Here is a 17797-nt window from a genome sequence, read left to right on the forward strand (position 1 = left end):
AAGCCACTTTGGGTTCCTTGGAAGAAGAAGAAGGTGGAATAATCTAAATGTGATATTACAACAACAACTTACAGCATTTGGGGAGTAAGACTTGGGGGTGGAAGGTCACCATGAAAGCTGTTCCCAGCAGCCTGGGCTGCCATTTGCTTCCAAGTCTTTTGTAGGTTGGCCCCAGATAGGCAGCCTGGAGTCCTTCAGAAGTTTTGGGCTGCAGCTCCCATAATCCTTACCTTGTTGGCTGGGGCTGAGCTGTCAGCTGGGAGGAGCTCTGTGGCAGCTCCTTGTGCTGTACCCTAGATTTTCCCTCCTTCCCCCAAATTTGAGAGGATGTACTTGTCCTCCCTTCAAGCCCCTCCAATTCATATTCAAAGCTCTGTGAAAATTTACATCACAATGCTATACCTTTTAAAGATGTAATTTCCACAGTCAAATCCCATTTATTCCTTGATGAATAATCATTGTATCCAATGCAGTCCTGAAAAATATTCCCCTCTTGTGCCCCGAATTACAAGCATGAAAAAGTACATAAAGGATGGAGGGATATTAGAGACGCAAGTAATGGATGGCATAAATTTTTTATAAATAAATAAATATTAAACATAATTTGAGTCTAGTTCCTATACTTTATTCCCTGGGACTAAGTGCCATTGAGTTCAATGGGATTTACTTCAGAATAGACAGATTTTGCACAGTCATATTGAAAAATGTTTTTGCAAAGAATCAGAAAGAAATCACTAGAATTTTAGCAGGAGCAGCAATTCCTACTCCTGCAGGAATCATTGCACCTGTAGAAATGCCCAGTTTTGCATAACTAAGAAAGGCGCAGGATACCTGGCATACATTTACCCTCCATAGGAATTGAGGACAGAAGGAGGGAAAGAGCACCATGTATAAAATGGGACAGCTTTTGCTCACCTTACACTGGGATTCCTGCTGCAATGAGAACAAAGAAGGGAGAAGGAATGGACTGATCTTCCAGACAACTGATGGAGAAGAACTGTGATGCAGTGTCATGACCTTCAGCTTTAGTCATGGATGGAGAGACTTGCAGGCTCCACCAAGATGAAGGCCTGCTTGGCAGTGAGGCAGGAAGTGGGGTGCTGCCCCCATTTGGAAATCTGCCCCTTCCCAGACAAGAGGCAGGTGAGGTTGAGGAGGATGGCTGCTTTGAAGCAGAAGTGAGGGGAAGGATCCTGCTTCAGAGCCAGTTCCCCTTTATGCCAGGGTGAATCAAAGAACCTTGCAAGAGAAGCATACAAGTCAGTATCTGTGTGTGCCCCACCATGCCTGCAAGTTTTCTTGTTTAAATGGCAAGTGACATACATTGAAATAGCCTGAAATAATTTTTAGAAATAGTAAAATATAGGGTTCCTGATTCCTGAGCCTTTTAACCTAGCAAAAACAGGTATACACCTATAAATATCACCTGGTAGGTATATGGCTGCATAGGCCCAATTTGTGTAATCCCCCCCCCCCCCCCCCGAGAGAGAGAGAGAGAGAGGGAGAGAGAGGGAGAGAGGGAGAGAGAGAGAGAGGAAGGATGACGGTTTAAATGGAACAGATCTGGAGGCACTTAGTTGCGTGCCCCATTTGCGAGTAAAGGTTTTGGGAAGGCACACAATGGCAGAAGGGGTCACATATAAAAGACGGTTTTCTCCTTATTGTAGGACTTAATTGACTGGAGAGAGGCTGCGCCTCTCTTTCCGGATCACGACCCAGGCGCAGCCTAACACCTGTAGGGTCAGGACTGTCACGCTAGCTAGCGAAGCAGGGCACGGCAGCAGGCTGGGGGTCCCGAGGAGAAGAGACAGAAAGCACCCCAGCCACGAACGTCGCTTCTGCTTAAAAGTTTTTTCCCCGTTTGCACATGCGGAGGCGCTAAGCCGCCGCCGACGGTAAGGGGCAGCCCCAGAGCACACCGTAACCTTGAGCTCGGGCTGAAAGGAAGCTGCGCAGCTCCAACCGGTCCAGACTGCGGGGTGTGTCTTTTGCTCTCGTTTTCCCCTCCTCCTCTCCCGCCTTCCAGCTGTGGGTGAAGAGGAGGGGGCGGCGGTAGTAGCTGCCCGCCTCCCCCGCCTGCCCGCCTCCCCCGCCTGGCTGAGCTCCAGCCGCGGCCGCCTGCTCGTTCTCTCGCTTCCTTCCATTCTCTCCAGACCGGCGAAGCGCATCTCCGGCACTGCGTTGCGCTGCGCCGCGGCTTCGCGTTCAGCAGCCAGCCAGCCAGCCAGCCAGCCAAGACAGGCAGGCAAACGCAGCCCAAAGGGAGGCCTCTGGAGAGACCTGGACGGAGCGAGGGGGCGAGCCACGAGCCTCGTAAAGCGAGTCAGATCTGGGGAGGCTAAAATGGCAGCGAAAGGCGACAACAGCAGAGCCCGCCCCTGCAAAATACCCAACTTACGCAGCGTCTGATAAGCACCAACCGCCGCGCGAGGCTTTCTGCCACCTGAACAGCGAGGCTTCCGCGCCTGGCTTCTCGCCGTCGTCCGAAAGGCAGGGACGGTGAGTGAAGCGAGCCCTTCCTCTTGTATGGCTGCTTTTCTTCGTGCGCGCCTGCTCAGGTCCGGGAGCTGCTGTGTTGCCAACCGGCTGGGTGCGTGAGGGGAACTATTGGGAGGGAGGGATCACCTTTCCCCAGCGAGAGACCCTCTCTCTTCGCCTTGGCCGCGGTGCTTCGTTTATCCTAGGCATTGCTTTTCCTTGGGGTGCCTGGGTGGGATGCGGAGGTAAGTCTTAAGCAGATCACCCTATTTCTGGGGAAGCAAAGATGGAATCGTCAGCCGTGCTTTGCTTCAAAACTGCAGGCTTCGGATGGTTACAGGCAAGAGGGTTTAATTTTTCTCGCCCCGTTCCGTGTCTGAATCTGCGGTTCTTTTGCGAAGGTGAGCTGGTTACGCCTTTGGGGCGTAAATTACGGTGGGAGAAGCATAAATGGGAACACTCGAGAATCGTACTGGGATGTGGGGTTTAGCTGTTTTCGGAACATGGTGCCAGGGGCTTCTCCAGAGGCACTCAAGAGAGACACCTAATGGGATCCCCGTGAGCAGCTGAAAACTAATATTTCGTTCATTCGTTTTCCCCCAAAGAAGCAGCTACTGGATACCGCCAAAACATAGGTTTAAAGAAATTTTGCACCATCAGCAGTTCCCTGAAGTAGACAATTGCTTATTAAAGAGTCATTGTTGTGTCCTAAAAACATGAAACAAAAGTTTTTGCTGAATAAGCCTACAGCAGTTTCTCAGATTCCCAAATGCACCTCTCTTTTACAACGGGTTTTGGGAAGGAAGTTATTACACCAACATATTTTGTACTGCAGCAGCTTTATTCACAGATGCATTTGCTTTTAAATTATTTACCTGCTTCATGGGAAATGAAACAAATGGAAAGAGAAATGGATTCTTTGCACCCTTTTGACAACTGAAAGCCTGATATAACTTTGAAAAATAAACACCTATAATGGAAGGGACCATGCTTTTGCTATATGATAGAATAGAAATACCACCTTCAGATGGATACATGTTTGAATATTTGGTCTGCTTTTGCTGAAGCATATGTATAACTGCTAAAAAGTTAAATGTATTTCTTACAAATCCATATATGCATATTAAATACAAAAATATAAAAATGCAAAAATGTTTTTCAGGCACCTGCTGCGCCATTGGAGCTGCCTGTGAGTCCACATTGGGGAATACTTGCTCTAGAGAGTTTGGAAGCAGCTGCATTTTCCATACTCTGTTGCTTTCTGCTTATGTGCAGTTCAGCCTCTGAGAAAAGCATGCCACTGGCGCAGCCTCACCAGAAGTTAAAATGGAAAGCACCTACTTGTTCATTGTATATCTCACTTTTCTTTCAAGGAGCTCAGGGCAGCAAGACACCAACCAAGAAGCTGAGTAAAAGTGGCTTGCGCAAAGTCAGCTATTGGGTTTGATGCCTAGATGTTTTATTATTCATAGCAGGAATGGCAGCATAGCATGAATATAAGAGCATACAAAGTTATGCACAAAGAAGAGAAGGTACAGAGAACCTGGGCTCATCCCATGAAGCTGAGTACTAGAAGATTCAGGACTATTTCATGCAGCATATTGTTAAACTGTATTTTCTTCTACCACAAGATGTAGTGAATGGCCACCAAGTTGGACAGCATTAAAAGGGGATTAGACAAATTTATATAAGAGGCAGTGGTGGTCAGTGTCTCGCAGTCATCATGGCTTTTTGTTGCATCTAGTATGAGGCAGGATGTCTGTAAATATCAGTTGCTGGGAAACAGAAGCAGAGGAGTATGGTTGTATTGCTTGTGGGCTTTCCACAAGCTGGTTGGCTATACTTTGCACAAAATGCTGGATGCGATGGGCCTTTGGTCTAATCTAGCATCACTCTTCTTATGTCTGTAAACACTGCAGGGTGGCTGTGTGTGACTTATAAGAATGGTGTATGGTGATGCTGGTGTGCCCTTCTGGATTAGAGGCAGATTGAGGATTTAAATTAGAGAGATAGGAGCTGTTCATCTATTGGTCTCTGCTGAATTATTGATTGTTGAACCTTGGCATCAGAAATAATTTATTTCATTAGCATTATTGCACAATAGTCAAGTTTAGTTCTTCCTCATTCTTTTAAGATGATAGTGTTTCAGATTCTTGATAGGCATGGATTAATGAATTTCTAAAATAAATATAGAGGGGTTGCTGGAACATCTGTGAATTAAAAATTGTTAAGCTTTGATTGAAACATTTCATATTTTTTCTGAATTCATGACTATGTCCTGAATTCTTTTTTATGAATAAGAAATCATACCTACAGAATGACCAAAAGTTAAAAGTAATCAAAAAGTTGCCTGCAGGGTCACAGTCAAATCTGAACCCAAGCAAAGTCTAATAATTTATTTCATTTATTTGCAACTTACTTTTAAGACAACTATTGAAAGTGGTTTATATTAAAGCAGTCTTCCTTGATCTGTTGCCTACCAGTTGTATTAGAGTAGACAGCCATCTGTGTGGGATGGTGTAACTTGGTGTCCTGCAGCAGCAGGGGGTTGTACCCGATGGCTTCATGGCCCCTTCCAACTCAACTATTTTATGATTCTATGAGTCCCAGCATCCCCCAGGCAGCATTGGAAGGCTCTAGGGCTGGGGAAAGCAGAAACATTTTAACACTAAAACTCAGTACTCCAAAAGGAGCATTACGAACTAACAGAACATAGTAAATCAGTAGTGTAGAGTCAGTAAAATGTTTTCAAAGGCCAAGAATGGGAAGGGAAAGACTTTGTCCTCCATCTTGTCTCACCATTTTAGTTTCTTGACACTGGATCCAGAAGTCAGGCTTGCTGGTATTTCCTGCAGGAAAATCTGCAAAGTGTGAAAACCAAACATATCACCCTAAATTCTTGGGAATGGGCACTTAAGAGCCATGATTGGCTCCCTGTCCTGTATTCCTTGCCCATTTAGAACAAGTTACTCCTTCTAATTTCACGTATTTACTGAGGGGCAATACTGACATAGCATATTATTAATGAAGTTGGGAAATGCAACAGGGTGGGTTTCACTTCAGGCTTGTGGGGCTACTTTGAGGCCCACTCGAGACAGCTGGGTGCAGCATGGCAGCTCAGGGGAAGGATCTGGGTGCAGCATGGTGGCTGACAGTACAGAGCCAATTATCTAATAAATCTTCTGAGCCATACACTATAAATAGTCTGCATATAAAAGCACATACTTTTCTTCACACATAACAGAAATGCCTATTGTGCAATTACCTTTCTTACCTTGTGTTCTGTGTTTACACATTCGCACAAGAAGTCTCCAAGTCTCCACACCTTCCCTCCAACTGGTGGCACATATTTCATCAACCCCCCTGGCTGGGAACCAATCCCAGGGCACACCATTGCCTGCTTCTCCCTGATTGGCCCACATAGTCTCCTGGGCATGTTTCCAACTGACCAGTGTTTTCTTCCCCTCCTGCCTGCAGAGTCCCCATCTACTGATAGAGTAGCACAGTGGCTGCACAACCACAACAGAGGATGACCCTGTGGTCACTGCTGCTGTCCTCCCTTCTGGCACACTCCCTACCCAGCCTACCCACTGCTGCCCACCTACTGGTTAGGTTGCCCAGTTCACATGCCACTTGCCTAGATGTCCAGCTTAAGCACTGTTGCCACACTATCGTGCTGTGTGAACTCTCTTGGACTGTCCCTGTGGCCTTGCCCCTCATGCAAAACATGGGAACAATGCATGTGAGTGCATATGAGGAGTGGGCATCTGGGCAATTGGACAGGCAGTACATAAGGTAGATGACCTGTTCAGGAGGTGGGTACTTGGACAATCAGGTGGTAGGAGTAATCAGCCAGGCAGAAGACATGGAGGCTGCAGGAGTGCGGATTGGGAGGTAGGGCAAAGTGTGAGGGCAGCCAATCAGCACCCTGCCTGCTAGCAATTCTGCAATCACTAGTCAAACAGGCAGTGGAAAATGGCAGCTGAAGCAGCTGCTCCTGCCTCTGAACTTGGAAGCCAAATGGAGAAACCATGGAAAAACATTGTAATTAATCTTCACACATAATGAAAAGCAATGCCGAAAGATGGAAAACTTAGAACTGTTGGTTCTCCATAGTTATTCACAGTAACCAAACATACCGCTTCACCATGGTTCTGTAGCATAAATTGTCATTATGTGTGAATTCAGCCTATGTCTGAGCCACTGGAGATCAGAGATACTAGTAACTTACTTGGATAAAGAGAGCCAGAGTTAAGCAACAGTGAGTCTGAAACTGTGACTGATAAGTCATTTCCAGTGAGATTTCTTGAATTAAGGAGCAGTTGCCTAAAAAGAAGCTGGGTTTGGACACCTGCTCAGCAAGATCAAAGCATCTTGGAAATCTGGAAACCAAGTCATCTGCTAGCCTCAGAAGGCACTGGGATCATAGGAATACCCTGAGGTTTGTGACTTGCAGGTATGTGAACTTCGCTTCCCCAGATAGTTTTCTTCTAGTGTTTTAGGAAAATATGAACCCTTGAAAGATTTGTTTGACAGAAGTACAAAATGGGGTAAGTGTACACAGTGAAAAAAACCTGTTATCTGTGTCACTTGCACTACATATATGGCCCCAAAGGAATAATTGGGTTGCTTCTTGCCTATATGCTACCCTTCCTAATCACTTGAAAGAAACATTTATTTGCTACAGGCAGACATTTGCCATGAGCACAGTGCAGCATCATGTTCCTCATACAGGTGGCTAGCCAGGAAGTGACTGGCTGTGTTAATTGATCTTTTGGATATTCCTTAAATGACCATAATTTAACTATGTCTAAGAGCATTGATTTTAGTGGGAAAGTTAAACACAGATGGCTGTAACCCTATGTAGTTAATGGCCTACTTGTGTGTGCCATAAAAGTTTGGAAGGGGTTGTGGGCTTATGGTAGCCAGCTGGACTTTCCTTTTTTGAGCAGGAAGTTCTGAGGAGGGTTGGTCAGTGCATTCAAGTAAACCCACTTGGAAGGTTTCCATGCTTGGAAACCCTGATAAGGCTGATGAAATGAGTTTATACTTCATGCATCTGTTGAAATGGAGTGCAACCAAAACAATACAAAAGAGCCTGCCTTTTGAAGATTATATAAGGCCTTTTTATTTTTTGCTGTAGCATCTAGAACTCAAGAGTTTCATAGTCTTTCCTATGAACTGTTAATAGACATGCTGTTATTTAAGCACCATGCATCAAGCAGCTCCTTTTCAAGAAGAAAGGCCCTGCTTATAGAATATGTGTCTACCTGATTTTTGAGGATCATCTTTCCCCCACTCACCCCAACACATCCCATTCAGTAGGGACTTCAGACTTCAGAACTTGGCTAGAGGGACTGCCCTGGGAAAGCAAAGGGGCAAGTCTACTTCTATCAATATGATTGATCCAGTGGAAATCTGGATTCAAACCCATGAAAGGAAACCTGGGGTTTAGTGTTTCATACTAAACAGGACAACTGGATGCAGCTGTTATTAATAATCTAATTATAGGAAGTGCCTGGAAAGAATATTTAATTAAAGGATGTTCCTAGTAAGGCTTGCGATGAAAGTCAGCAGAAAAAATGCTTTCAAGGAGAGCAGCATATCCAGAATTTTCAAAAGAAAACTTTTTAAATAGTTCCCCAAATAAATATTTCATTGTAGCTTCCACTTTGCATGTTGGTTCTAAATATAATAATCAGCGTAAGTACAGTATCAAGAGGGAAATGCAAGAAAGAGTAGCTGAATTTTTAATAATCTCTTCCAAGGAGATAATGAAGAAGCCTGGTGAATATTTAGGGGGAAAGTGTTTCATACACTAGGGCCACAAGAGAGATGGCACAGATATGAGAATTAACACAAGAAAGTGAAGGCTTGCTCAGATTTCTGTTTGATGAGCAGAGGGACTAAGGAGGAAAATGGAGAGAGAAACATGGTCATTAAGAGAATGAAAGATTGAAATAAATATAAACTGTGTACAAAATAATAGAGGAAGAAAGTGAAGAGAGATGCACAGAGGTCTAACATGAAGACCCTCACATCCTAACAGTGCATGTGAGTTGGTCCTTTTCCCTTTGATTGTGCTAATATACCTCATGGTTAAGGCTCTGTCATTTGGCAACTGGGGTTAAATGCCTTATACAGAAAATGTAGACACACAGCTGAAGCGTTAAACCAAAGAAGAAATAAACCAAAAGAAAAGAGTTTTCATATATTTCCAAATAATTAATAACTAGCATATGTATTTAATTGGATATTGTTATGAGCTTGAAGATCAGTCAAAAATAGATGTGCTGTAAAATAGCATTCCAACGTACAGCTGCCAGATATTTCAAGTATATCTTCAAAAATATTGTGAGCCTCCCCGAGGCTTTGGCGAATAGGGTGGCATAGAAGTCCCCCAAATAAATAAATAAATAAATAAATATTTAATTATAAATATACAGTAATTTAGAAGGAATATGTATTTGATAATAAACATATGAAGCTCAAATTAGAGAGGTGTTCCTAATAATCTCAGTATTCAACTAGTGTGTTATATTTGCTTTTTCTTTATATTGGGAAAAGTACCACTAAGCAGGCATCTGTAATTGCTAATTAACCCATTTTTAACCATTTTCGTTAAAAGGAAATATAAACCAATGGAATGTTCCATCACTAGCATAACTGAATCTCATTTTTGGAGCTTTGCCTGTAATCTTTAAATCAAGAAGGTGTTCATTCATAATTTAAAACTTTTTAAAAAGTTTTTGAACCCATAGAACCCAAAATTCTTAAACACTGATCAATTTCAATATTCTTTTTTCACACAGCAATAGATTACTTATGAGCAGGGTCAGGAGTGAAATATAGGTCCATAGGTTGCCATTTCTCAGAATTTTGGAACAAGAGTTTGCCTCCAGGTTTTTGGGGGGCAGCTCCCTATAAAAAGCATCTATAGTTTGAATTTCCAGAATCTGAAAAATTGCATTATATGTAACCAACCTCGGGATATTGTGAATAGTAGAAATGCCCTACTATCTTGGAATGAGCTTCATAGGATAACTTTTGTCTGTACCCAGTTCCATACAGTAAGCACAATGTGCCCAGATCTGACTTCTGTGAATGAAACACTTCTCTCTGAGTTCAATTACAGTTACAACTCACAAGAGTTTTGTTGTTGTTAGTTGCAAAGTTGTATCTGATCCATTGTGACCCCACGGACAACATTCTTCCAGGCTCTCTTGTCCTCCACCATCCCCAGGAGAGTTTGCTGCTAACCAAATTTTGCAAGCCAGGCTTCAGACTTTGGTTTCAAATCCTCAGCAAGAACAAAACTTGGCCAATGTTAAGCATAGTTAAGATACCTTTAAACAGAATTAGGACAAGTCTGGGGTCAATTTACTCTAGAGCAGGGAGGGTTTGCACAATTCTTCAGCCAGGTTCTGCTTCCTTAGCTGTGGTTAAGAGACCACACCTAAGCTATCATGAGCAACAAGTAGCCCTATTTTATTGGAAATGAGTGGAAAGTTTCGTTGAGAGTTACTAAGCTAATGTTTGGGTAGATGCCAGAAATACCATATGACCCATTACCAATACCACAATTAATTATTTATTTATTTTTTACCAAGGAAATGGACCATGTGTGTTCTTTTTTTCTGACTTTAGACTGTAGATAAGCTAAAGCCTTTTGCTTTTTTAATGAGCAATAGAAAAGCTGGGAAGCGTGAACACAGGAAAAGAAAGGAGGAAGACCCCAGGTGCCCAGGGATAAGTTAGTTTTGTTTTAAATATAAAATCATGAGGGGCACTCTTATGCATGGCCAAATTCCGGCTGACAAGACTGGCGCTCCTGTCGAGGCTCTGGTCGAACTGTGGAACGGAGAGATGACCAGGGCTGTGGACACGATCGCTCCTAAGCGTCCTCTCCCACCGGGCAGAGTCCTCTCTTCCCCTTGGTATACACCTGAATTACGGGAGATGAAGCGAGTTGGGAGACGGCTAAAGCGTAGGTGGAGGAAATCACGGGATGAATCTGACCGAACACACTTGAGAGCCCACTATCGGGCCTATGCTGTGGCGGTGAAGGCGGCGAAAAAGAAGTTTTTTTCCGCTTCCATTGCCTCCTCACAATGCCGTCCAGCGGAGCTTTTTCGAGTGGTGCAAGGCCTGGTTCACCCGGGTCCTAAGGAAGATCCGATGCCACCCTCAAAGGCCCGCTGTGATGACTTTACCAGGCATTTCAGGGAGAAAATCGCTCAGATTCGTCACGAGCTGGACTCCACTAATGAATCAGAGGTCTCTGAGGAGTCGCCAATGCCACCGTCTGGTCCAAAATTATTAGAGGAATTTCAATTATTGCGGCCCAATGATGTGGACAAGGTGCTTGGAAGAGTACGTCCCACCACTTGCCTATTGGATCCTTGCCCGTCTTGGTTAATAAATAACTCCAAGCACGGGATTGGGACCTGGATCTTGGAAGTGGTTAACGCTTCTCTGAGGGAGGGTCGAGTGCCTGCCCCTTTAAAGGAGGCGGTAATACGACCGGTCCTGAAGAAAGCGTCACTGGATCCAGAGATGGCCACTAACTATAGACCTGTGGCCAACATCCCGTTTCTGGGCAAGGTGTTGGAGCGAGTGGTGGCGGGACAACTCCAAGCACTCTTGGATGAAACTGATTATCTGGATCCTTTTCAGTCCGGCTTCAGACCCGGGTACAGTACTGAATCTGCCTTGGTCGCCCTGTACGACGACCTGTGCAGGGAGAAGGACAGGGGGAGTACATCCCTGTTGTTTCTTCTGGACCTCTCGGCGGCTTTCGATACTATCGACCATGGTATCCTTCTGGATAGACTTGCGGGATTGGGGGTTGGAGGCACTGCTTTGTAGTGGTTCCGCTCCTATCTCGACGGTCGATTCCAGAAGGTAGGGCTGGGGTACCATGTCTCTACGTCATGGCAGCTATGCCATGGGGTACCACAGGGCTCCATTCTATCCCCTCTGCTATTTAACATCTATATGAAACCGCTGGGAGAGGTCATCAGGAGGTGTGGGCTGCGGAATCATCAATACGCTGATGATACCCAGCTTTACCTCTCGTTCTCCACTAATCCAGGTGAGGCAGTGGCTGTGCTGAACCGGTGCTTGGCCGAGGTAAGGGAATGGATGAGGGCCAATAACCTGAAACTCAACCCAGACAAGACGGAGGTCCTGTTGGTTGGCGGATCGGGTTTCGGAGAGGGTGGATTTGACCTGGTCCTGAATGGTGCAACACTCCCTCTTAGGGATAAGGTCCGCAGCTTAGGAGTACTCCTCGACCCGGAGCTTTCTTTGGAAGCTCAGGTGACAGCGGTAGCGAGGAACGCCTTCCTTCAGCTTCGGCAGATTAATCAGCTGCGCCCCTACCTGGAGTACGACTGCCTGGCGACGGTGACACACGCGCTGGTGACTTCCCGCCTAGACTTCTGTAACGCGCTTTACGTGGGGCTTCCCCTGAAGACAGTCCGAACACTTCAATTGGTGCAAAATAGAGCTGCCAGGTTGCTGACGGGGACGGGGCGTTATGCTCACATGACTCCAGTCCTCCGTCAGCTTCACTGGCTTCCCATTGAAGCCCGGGCCCAATTCAAGGTGTTGATTATGACCTACAAAGCCCTAAACGGCTTGGGTTCTGGCTACCTGAACGAGCGCTTACGTCCGTATATGCCCGACCGCCCTTTGAGATCTGCGGGAGAGTCTCTTCTCCGGGAACCCTCCATGAAAGAAATTAGGAGAGTAATTACCCGGAGGAGGGCTTTCTCTGCGGTGGCGCCCAACCTATGGAATTCACTCCCCAAAGAGGTCCGCCTGGCACCGTCGTTACTGGTTTTTCGGCGCCAGGTAAAGACCTTTTTATTTAAACATCATTTCAATTGTTAAAACATACGATCTGGCCTGGGCAACTTCTTCTTCCTTCTCTTTCTCCTCCTATATTTTTATTTTATACTGATAATTTTAATTTTGTATTTGTAAATCAATGTATTTTTTGTATTTTTATATATAATGGTAATTTATTATGTACTATTGTATTTCAATGTATTTTATCATGTTGTAAGCCGCCCCGAGGTTTCGGCAAGGGGCGGCATAGAAATGTCATAATAATAATAATAATAATAATAATAATAATAATAATTTGAACCTTTTGTCTCCAGTTCTGTCACAAAAAAACTCATTTTGAGATATGCTAGGCTCAGTAACCATATATCAGTGTCTTTGGAGCATCAATCTTTTTTTGCTTAGTTAATCAGTATCAGAATTCCTGCTTAGGCCACCTTAGCAAGTGAAACTCAAATGGTTCTCACCATTCAGGACAATGGCAAATTGATGAAAAATAAACATAAGGCCAGAATATTCTTTCTTTTTAAAACTGGCTCTCTTTCTGGCACATACTAACAGTGCTCACAAGTGACATGTCTCAGAGGCTGAGACAGTTGTTAGCTCTGGTCTAGTTGACATCTCAGTAGCATAGTAAAGTCACTCCTAAGGTGAATGAGGGAATGTTGATGCACGGGCAGGGCAATACTTCCCAACCCAGGGCTGGAGTAGTGGAAGAAACAGAGGCTACAACCCAGCAAAGATGCCTTATTTATTTATTTTGTATTTTACACTGTCCAAATCTCCTCTCTCCATGCCTGCTCTTCCAGGTAGCATATTTGTTTGAGGGGCTCCTTGCCTGCCTTCTCTGGGATCACTCACCTTCAGCCAAGACCAGTGGTTTGAAATAGCCAACATGGTGAGTTCCTCCACAAAGGTTCATAGTTTTTACAGTGAGCCACCCTCTGGTGATGTGGAGTACACCAGTGCTAGACTGGGAGGGATGGTGCCCAAGGGCCAGCACATCTTGACCAAAGCAGCACGAATGAAATGAAAACAAGGCAAACCTTGCGTAGCACTCCCAGCATATTTGCATTGCTTACATTTTCCAAGTGACACTAAAACACTTTTTAGAATTTGCCAGATTTGCTAGTATGAGAAACCGTTCCTCAAAAGTCATAACGTGAAGTCTGAATGAAAAGATGGGAAGAACTGGTATGGTAAGGCAAATTGATTTCAAACAGGCGCTCTTCAAGAAAAACATTCAATGTCACTGCAGTCTATCTGAATGGACCCAAACTAAACCTGTAATCCTATATGTAATACAAACTGGGAACCAGGTCCATTCAGAACAGTGGGATTTAGTGCTGAATCAACATGTGTAGGATTGTGCTAATAGTTACACTTAAGTGCTGTCAGTTTTAATGGGACCTAAGTTAGATGTGACTAACTTCTGACATTGATTTCGATGGGAGCTAAGTTTAAGCCCTGTTCAAGCCTCCTACATCTGAATAGAACAGGCATGAGCAGAGAGAGCACTCCAGCCACAGCCCCTCCATGGTCACTTCTATCGTCCCCTCTTTCCATAGGGTGTCTGACAAACTGAGCGTCCTCTAAGCTGTGGAGCCCATGCAAGACAGAATGCCAATTCTCTGTGAGTAGAAGATAAGAATGAGAATTCAGATTAGGAATAGCAACACAGTCTTAGCACGTGGGGAAAGTTTTAGTAAGACATTCAAGGGAAATGCCTTTTTAAAAGCAGTGACACCAAATATCAAAACCTATAAAGTAAATTTGGGGTTAGGGAACAAAGGAGCGCAACAACACAGACTTTCAAGTGAAACCTAGAATTTACTTTTTCTACTGCTTTCTGTTAATTGAGTAGACTCTTTGGTTTCAGAGCATGTGCATTGTTGCAGGAAAGAGGTTGTGACAGAGTCTAAGGTCTTATAGAGTATCGTTGCACACCTTCCCAGTGGTCCCAAGAATGCAAAAGAACTTAGGGGATGCCTGAGATATTTTACAGAGATCAATAAATGTCATCCCCTTCCCAGAGATGGATTTTAATTTGGACCAATGGTGAGAGAAGCTCCATATCTGATGCAAGTGATCAAGATCAGGGATGAGCAGAAGGTAGATTTCTAGATGTATTTGGTTTCAGTTCTGAGAAGTGGCTGCAAATGTGACTGGTGATGAGGAACATGAGGAATTTAAGCCCAAAACATCTTGACATTGACTATCTGTCCAGTCTTAATTTAGACAGCCAATCAGAAATTTATTAGAGGTTGGTCCCACCTTCTTATTCATGCTGAAAATCAATTATAAAAAACCTAGGCTATATAGGCCAGTTGTAAAAAGGGGATTAAATTTGGAATGTGTATTGGAGATAAAACTCTGGATGTCCGAGATTGCAGAACTAAAATATAGGACTTGGTCACAGAGCTCCTCTTTCCAGTGTTCAGTGTATGGAAGGTTCACTGATGTCCAGTTCTGCAGAATTAGTTGCCCTTAGAACCAATAGACATTGGGTGTAATGTGTATGAATAAGGTCTGAGTGGAGACTCATACTTCAGAATATCAGCTAATTTGACACAAGCTGTAAGTTAAACTTGTGACAACCTGGACAATCGAAAACTTAATCTGCATTTTTTAAAAAGGACAGATATTTAGGCTTCGTCTGTATCAGAAAAAGAACTGGCTGAAGGCAGCTGCAGATTCCAATTGTAAATAAGAGCAGGCTTGTTTAAAATCATCTGGCCATTGTTCTGTCTGTTTTTGGAATTTGGTTTTGTTGGTGGAAGAGTGTGTGGGTGTAGGCTGAGAGTTGAAAGAGAGAATTGTGGTTATAAGTATATCTCACTGCTCTTTCTGAACTACCAGTCCAAATTAATTTGCATTTACGTTTGCACACAAGCCAAATGTCTAAAACCAGTGCTGAATACTAAGTGCAACCAAGCAGCTAAACTAGAGAACATATTTCAGAATGATCGGGGCCTTCCCCTGCTAGAATAACAAGGTTGAATTCCTTGCCTACCTTCCTGTTAGACTTTGGTATAATATACATCTGATTAAAGGGGGAGGGCAACTTTATCTGAAGACTTCTCTTTCTGACAGGTTTTATAATTAAACCTAGGGCTGGCCCCACCATTAAGCTGCCTGAAGCAGCCGCTTCAGGCAGCAGATGTTGAGTGGTGGGGAGCAAAGGATTGGAGAAAGATCTGCATGTGCCCAATTGTTGCTCTTCAGCCCCTAAGCTAGCCTGTTGTCTTCACCTGTGATGGAGGATGCTATTCTGTTGCCCATATTGAAGCACATTTTTCAGAAGCATGAAAATAGTTTTGATACTAATGCCCAGTAGTATCTGTACCATTTTGCTTCTTGCCATGGATACAGTCTGGGGGGAAATATGTAATGCCCTTGGTTATAGTACATGCATTATACTGAGGATAAATCCTGGCCATCACCTGGGTTGCCAGGCCTTTGCAAACAGGTAGCCATTCCTTGGCCATGGTGCAAACCTTCAGTTGCTGGACAAATGCTAACTGGGGCAGTCAGTTGATTTTCCCTACTGTGGTCAGCTGTAGCCATCATAGCAATTCCTCAGCTGTAAACACATACCATACTTTTTACATGAATAAAAAGTCTATGGGTACTCTAGCGTTAGGAGACCTGTTGTGGGAAAATGTTGCATTTGGGCTTGAATTTTCTGTAAGGTATTTTGTATGATAACTTTTGCTATCATCTGTGTCCCTAATTACCTGAGTAACTTTTCTGAAAGAGCCTGTTTGCATATCATAGTGGCAGTCCCTGAGTTGTTTAACTAAGGACTGTAATAATTGTTCACACATATCCTGTTACTTTTAAGTTAACAGCAGTTTTATGACATCTGAACCCAGAAACTTGTAGAGTTGTTTAAAGTTAAATTAATCTTGAATGGACCCAACAATTTCCCATGGTTTATTGTTTGATAGAATCTTTAAGCCTTACACCTGGGTTTTCTAGGTTTAGACTTGATGAGTACAGAATACAGACATGGCTTGTGCATGGCTTTGTCATCACAATTCCTGGGTTAAAGCAGGAATTTCTAGTAGGTTAAAGTCATCTTAATGAGCAGTCAGTATGCAACCATCAGCAAGTTTTCAAGAGGCTATTATGCAGTAAGGCTGAAGGCAGTTTATAGCCCAGTCTTTCCCAATCACATTGGAGAATGTTGGTATTTCATACCACAGTAAATACCATGTGTTCCTTGATTTTTTCTATTCTGTATTCTCTCTTGTCAGACAGATTTGGAGCTCTACACAAAATTGCAAAACCAGTTTGACATGAGAAAAGATTGTCAAGGGGGAATATGAATGTCCACAGTGGCTCTATCAGAGCATAATTGTCTGTGCACACTTACTTTGAAGAAAGCCCTGTTAAACTTGGTAATTGTTGTTTGTGAGTAAACATGCATAGTGTGAGACTGTTAGTCACACACAAATATTGTTTTGAGTATCCAGCCATTCTCATTATGTCCAAAGAATTCAGCCCAATCAATGTTACTCAGCTCAGATTTGTACATCTAAAGAAAATTCTCTCTCAAAGGGAAGTACTAATCCTCAGTCCCATGCAGTATAGAAGTCAGCATTATTCATATCTTTAACATATATTTTTTTGATTTGAGATCAAACTAAGTAAGTTTGATTTGACACTGGTTGCCTAAGTTCTCTAATAGCATTCTGCCTCTTTAGTGCTTCCTAACTTCCCTTCTTGTAATTAAGTAGACAGCTGATGCACAGTGAATTCCTTATTTGATTTTCTATTAATTCTGGGTCTCTAAACACTTAGTAGGGAGGACTTATGTAGGCCCTGAACAACAGAAGAGGAATTAATTAGTGGGAAAGCAAGTGACAGAATAAAGTCTCAGTGTTACTATTTTGCAGAATGGGTATTTAATGCGGTACTGAATGTAAATATAAGAACACCTAAGCAGATGGTTTACACATCAGCTGTCATTTTAATAATGGCAAGTGGCATCTTCCCACATGCCAGAAACTCTCACTTTCCTTCTTTCCTTCATTGCTTATAAATTGATTGATAAATTGATGAAGGGGTTTAAACATTGAAATCCTGAGCATCTTGGTCTCAGACGTGCTTTCAAAGAAAGGTGTTGGGTTGTACATGCATGTTTGCAGCTTCTGTAATCTTGCTCTGGTTAAAACTTTGATGTGTTACACAGATGAGAGGGAGATGGGGAATCCCTCTCAAATGTAGGGCTTGGAACTTGTTAAGTACAGAGTTCTGTCTCAGAATGCATGCCAGAATGTAAAGTTCATATTTTAAGGCTGGTTGGTTTATGACATTGTAAACTTACTCTTCCAGAAGTTTCAGGTAGTATATATGGTGCTTTCAAGGCTAGACCTAAGGAGGCTATGTCGTGAGTCTATTTCCTGAGTGACCATTGGTGCCAATGGAAGATTATTTTTTCCTAAACTTACTGGCATGGGAA

At 43.5% G+C, this 17797-nt stretch overlaps 1 protein-coding gene across 1 annotated transcript in view; it reads left to right on the plus strand.

The window, feature by feature from the left end:
• The first annotated feature begins 2145 nt into the window (after window positions 1–2145).
• Window positions 2146–17797, plus strand: part of PRR5 (proline rich 5) — a 100519-nt gene continuing 84867 nt past the window's right edge. Inside the window, exon 1 of the mRNA XM_044450896.1 lies at window positions 2146–2499. The gene's annotated coding sequence lies outside the window, so the exon portion shown is untranslated. The remainder of the gene's footprint in view (window positions 2500–17797) is intronic.

This window comes from Varanus komodoensis, unplaced genomic scaffold, assembly GCF_004798865.1.
Source record: "Varanus komodoensis strain SLA01 unplaced genomic scaffold, ASM479886v1 scaffold69, whole genome shotgun sequence".
NCBI classification, from domain to species: domain Eukaryota; kingdom Metazoa; phylum Chordata; class Lepidosauria; order Squamata; family Varanidae; genus Varanus; species Varanus komodoensis.